At 36.0% G+C, this 5,818-nt stretch overlaps 1 non-coding gene across 1 annotated transcript; it reads left to right on the top strand.

Moving 5' to 3' along the window:
• The first annotated feature begins 2,149 nt into the window (after positions 1-2,149).
• Positions 2,150-2,253, top strand: LOC127747356 (small nucleolar RNA R71). Its single transcript, XR_008009156.1, has one exon. It is a non-coding gene; the product is annotated as a small nucleolar RNA R71 (small nucleolar RNA).
• Positions 2,254-5,818: the final 3,565 nt, after the last annotated feature.

Here is a 5,818-nt window from a genome sequence, read left to right as displayed (position 1 = left end):
TTCTGGTGTTGAACGCCAGCTTCATGCTTGTTTTGGGCGTTCAACGCCCATTTGTAGCATGTTTCTGGCGTTGAACGCCAGTTCCATGCTTGTTTCTGGCATTCAGCGCCAGCTCTCCTCAAGGTGTCCTCTTGGCGTTTAAACGGCAGGATGCTGCTTGTTTCTGGCATTCAACGCCAGATCCATGCTTTGTTCTAATGTTGAATGCCAGCCAAATACTCCTTACTGGCGTTTAAACGCCAGTAAGTCCTTCTTCCAGGGTTTGATTTTTCTTCTGCTGTTTTTTATTCTGTTTTTAATTTTAGTATTTTTTTTCGTGACTCCACATAATCATGAACCTAATAAAACATAAAAGAACAATAAAAAGAAAAATAAAATTAGATAAAAAAAATTGGGTTGCCTCCCAATAAGCGCTTCTTTAATGTCAATAGCTTGATAGTGGGCTCTCATGGAGCCACACAGGTAATCAGGTCAATGTTGTAGACTCTCAACATCAAACTTATAGTTTGGATGTGGGGATTCAACACCAAACTTAGTGTTTGGTTGTGGCCTCCCAACACCAAACTTAGAGTTTGATGGTGGGGGCTTTGTTTGACTCTGTACTAAGGGAAGCTTTTCATGCTTCCTCTCAATGTATATAGAAGAACACCCTTGGGTCTTAAACACAAGGTAGTCCCCATTCAATTGAAGGACTAATTCTCCTCTGTTAATATCTATCACAGCTCCTGCTGTGGCTAGGATAGGTCTTCCAAGGATGATGCATTCATCCTCCTCCTTCCTAGTGTCTAAGATTATGAAATCAGCAGGGATGTAAAGGCCTTCAACCCTTACCAACATGTCCTCTACCGATCCATAAGCTTGTCTTACTGACTTGTCTGCCATTTGTAATGAGAATATGGCAGGTTGTACCTCAATGATCCCCAGCTTCTCCATTACAGAGAGTGGCATTAGATTTATGCCTGACCCTAGGTCACACAGAGCCTTTTCAAAGGTTATGGTGCCTATGGTACAGGGTATTAAAAATTTACCAGGATCTTGTTTCTTTTGAGGTAAAGTTTGCTGAACCCATGTATCTAGTTTACCAATGAGCAAGGGAGGTTCACCTTCCCAAGTCTCATTACCAAACAACTTGGCATTTAGCTTCATGATAGCTCCTAGATATTAAGCAACTTGCTTTCCAGTTACATCTTCATCCTATTCAGAGGAAGAATAGTTTTCAGAGCTCATGAATGGTAGAAGGAGGTTTAATGGAATCTCTATGGTCTCTATATGAGCCTCAGATTACTTTGGGTCCTCAATAGGGAATTCCTTCTTGGTTGGTAGACGTCCCATGAGGTCTTCCTCATTGGGATTCACGAACTCCTTTTCCTCCTTGCATTCGGCCATATTGATTATGTCAATGGCCTTGCACTCTCTTTTTGGATTCTCTTCAGTATTGCTTGGGAGAGTACTAGGAGGAGTTTCAGTGACTTTCTTGCTCAGCTGGCCTACTTGTGCCTCCAAATTTCTAATGGAGGACCTTGTTTCACTCATGAAGCTTAAAGTGGCCTTAGATAGATCAGAGACTATATTTGCTAAGTTAGAGGTGCTCGGCTCAGAATTCTCTATCTGTTGCTGAGAAAATGATGGAAAATGCTTGCTATTGCTAAACCTATTTATTCCACCATTATTAAAGCCCTGTTGAGGCTTTTGTTGATCCTTCCATGAGAAATTTGGAAGATTTCTCTATGAGGGGTTATAGGTGTTGCCAAAGGCTTCCCCCATGTAATTTACCTCTGCCAATGCAGGGTATTCAGGATCATAGGTCTCTTCTTCAGAAGATGCCTCTTTAGTACTGTTCGATGCATTTTGCCATCCATTCAGATGAGAAATCATGTTGACTTGCTGAGTCAACATTTTGTTCTGAGCCAATATGACATTCAGAGCATCAATTTCAAGAACTCCCTTCCTCTGAGGTGTCCCATTATTCACGGAATTCCTCTCAAAAGTGTACATGAATTGGTTATTTGCAACCATTTCAATTAGTTCCTGAGCTTCTGCAGGCGTTTTCTTTAGGTTAATGGATCCACCTACAGAATGATCCAGTGACATCTTAGAGAACTCAGACAGACCATAATAAAATATATCTATCATGGTCCACTCTGAAAACATGTCAGAAGGACAATTTTTGGTCATCTGCTTGTATCTTTCCCAAGCTTCATAGAAGAATTCACAATCTTTTTGCTTGAAGGTCAGAACATCCACTCTAAGCTTGCTCAGCTTTTGAGGAGGAAAGAACTTAGCCAAGAAGGCCGTGACTAGCTTATCCCAAGAGTCCAAGCTATCTTTAGGTTGTGAGTCCAACCATGTTCTAGCTTTGTCTCTTACAGCAAAAGGGAAAAGCATGAGCCTGTAGACTTTAGGATCTACTCCATTAGTCTTAACAGTCTCACATATCTGCAAGAACTCAGTTAAAAACTAGTAGGGATCTTCTGATGGAAGTCCATGAAACTTGTAGTTTTGTTAAATTAGAGCAATTAGTTGAGGTTTTAACTCAAAATTGTTTGCTCCAATGGCAGGAATTGAGATGCTTCTTCCATCAAACTTGGAAGTAGGTGTAGTATAATCACCAAGCATCCTCCTTGCAATATTGTTGTTGGGTTCGGCAGCCATATCCTTTTCTTGTTCAAAAATTTCAGCAAGGTTATCTCTGGATTGTTGTAATTTAGTTTATCTTAGTTTCCTCTTCAGAGTCCTTTCAGGTTCAAGATCAGCTTCAACAAGAATGCCTTTTTCCTTGTTCCTGCTCATATGAGAAAGAAGAGAACAGAAAAAGAAGGGGAATCCTCTATGTCACAGTATAGAGATTCCTTTATGTTAGTAGAAGAAGGAAGGGAATAAGAGTGAAGAAGAATGAATAATCCAAACACAAAGGTGAGGATAGGGGCAGAGATATGAGATAAAGAGAAGTGTTAGTAAATGAATAAATAAATAGACTAAGATGAGAGAGAGAAGTTTTCGAAAATAATTTTTGAAAAGGAGTTAATGATTTTCGAAAATTAAAGAAGAATTAAAATTAAAATTAAAATTAAAAACAATTAGTTAATTAAAAAGAAATTTTGAAAAAGGATGAGATATTTTCGAAAAATTGATAGGGAAAATTAGTTAGGTGGTTTTGAAAAAGATAAGAAACAAATAAAAAGTCAATTAGTTAGTTGAAAAAGATTTGAAAATTAATTTTGAAAAGATAAGAAGATAAGAAGATATTTTGAAATCAAATTTTTGAAAAAAGATAAAATTTAAAAAAATATGATAAAAAGATATGATTAAAAAGATATGGCTGGAAAAGATTTAATTTTTAAAATTAAAATTGATTACCTGACTAACAAGAATCTAAAAGATATGATTCTAAAATTTAAAGATTGAACGTTTCTTAACAAGAAAATAACAAACTTCAAATTTTTGAATCAATCATATTAATTGTTAGTAAAGTTTCAAAAATTTGAAATAAAATAAGAAAAAGATTTTGAAAAATTAAATTAAAAATTTTTGAAAAAAATAGTAAGAAAAATGAAAAAGATTTAATTTTTGAAAAGGTTTTGAAAAGATAAGATTTTTTTTAAAATTAAAAATTTGACTTGACTTACAAGAAACAACTAATTTTAAAAATTTTGACTAAGTCAACTCAAATTTTCGAAATTTTGAGAGAATTGAGGAAAAGATATTTTTTGATTTTTGAATTTTTAATGATGAGAGAGAAAAACACAAATATGACCCAAAACATGAAAATTTTGGATCAAAACCAATGATGCATGCAAGAACACTATGAATGTCAAGATGAACACCATGAACACTTTGAAGATCATGATGAACATGAAGAACTTATTTTTGAAAAATTTTTGATGCAAAGAAAACATGCAAGACACCAAACTTAGAAATCTTTCATGTTTAGACACTATAAATGCAAAAATGCACATGAAAAACATCATACAACACAAAATAAGAAAATTTAAAGATCAAACAAGAAGACTTACCAAGAACAACTTGAAGATCATGAAGAACAGTATGAATGCATGAATTTTTGAAAAATACAAGAACAAGATGAATATGCAATTGACGCCAAACTTAAAACATGACACTAGACTCAAACAAAAAACACAAAAAAATTTTTATTTTATTATTTTTTTGGATTTTATTTTATATTTTTCGAAAAACATATAGGAAAAAGAAAATAAGAAATTCAAAATTGGAATCCATTCTAAAAAATTCTGAAGCCATAGAATAATTTATTTTGAACTAAAATATATATATATATTTTTGAAAATAGGGATAAATTTTTTTGAAAAAAAAAAATTTTGAAAATAAAACAAAAAAAATTACCTAATCTGAGCAACAAGATGAACCGTCAGTTGTCCAAATTTGAACAATCCCCGGCAACAGCGCCAAAAGCTTGGTCCACGAAATTGTGATCTCTAATAATGACATTCAACTTGGTATGCGCGTTTATAACTCAGCACTTTCTTCACAACTTCGCACAACTAACCAGCAAGTGCACTGGGTCGTCCAAGTAATAAACAGAAAATAAAGATAGAAATACTTATGTAGATCATTGATGAGAATTTCAGATAGGCGTATGGAGATGCTTTGTCCCTGTTGGATCTCTGCTTTCCTACTACTTTCATCCAATCCTTCCTACTCCTTTCCATGGCAAGCTCTATGTAGGGCATCACTGTTGTCAATGGCTACATCCCATCCTCTCAGTGAAAATGGTCCAAATGCTCTGTCACAGCACGACTAATCATCTGTCGGTTCTCGATCATGCCGGAATATAATCCATTGATTCTTTTGCATTTATCATCACACCCAACAATCACGAGTTTGTAGCTCGTCACAGTCATTCAATCTCTGAATCCTACTCGGAATAGCACAGACAAGGTTTAGACTTTTTGGATTCTCATAAATGCCCCCATCAATTCTAGCGTATACCACGAAGATTCTGATTAAGGAATCTAAGATATATGTGTTCGGTCTGAGGTAGAACGGAAGTGGTTGTCAGTCATGGGTTCATAGGTGAGAATGATGATGAGTGTCATGGATCATCACATTCGTCATGGTGAAGTGCAACGAATATCTTAGAACAGGAATAAACTGAATTGAATAGAAAATAGTAGTAATTGATTAAAACTCGACGTACAGCAGAGCTCCACACCCTTAATCTATGGTGTGTAGAAACTCCACCGTTGAAAATACATAAGTGATGGTCTAGGCATGGCCGAATGGCCAGCCCCCAAAATGTGATATGAATTCGAAAATAGGGAGAAGGACCAAAGATGTGGCCAAAAACCGAATGGTAAAGACACCTAGTGTAATAGTAAAATGTCTTATTTATACTAGACTAGCTACTAGGGTTTACAGAAGTAAGTAATTAATGTAGAAATCCACTTCCGGGGCCCACTTGGTGTGTGCTTGGGCTGAGCTTGAGCTTTACACGTGCAGAGGCTTCTTTTGGAGTTGAACGCCAAGTTGTAACGTGTTTTTGGCGTTCAACTCTGGTTCATGAATGCAACATAGAACTGGTGTTGAGCACCAATTTACGTTGACTAATCTCGAATAAAGTATGAACTATTATATATTGCTGGAGAGCTCTGGATGTCTGCTTTCCAACGCCGTTGAGAACGCAATATTTGGAGTTCTGTAGCTCCAGAAAATCCAATTCGAGTGCAGGGAGGTCAGAATCCAAGAGCATCAGCAGTCCTTTGTCAGCCTTTTATCAGAGTTTTGCTCAAGTCCCTCAATTTCAGCCAGAAATTACCTGAAATCACAGAAAAACACACAAACT

This window comes from Arachis duranensis, chromosome 4 (assembly GCF_000817695.3).
Source record: "Arachis duranensis cultivar V14167 chromosome 4, aradu.V14167.gnm2.J7QH, whole genome shotgun sequence".
In the NCBI taxonomy this organism is placed as follows: Eukaryota; Viridiplantae; Streptophyta; class Magnoliopsida; order Fabales; family Fabaceae; genus Arachis; species Arachis duranensis.
Note: the sequence above shows the minus strand (reverse complement) of the source record. Positions and strands in the feature narration are given on the sequence as shown.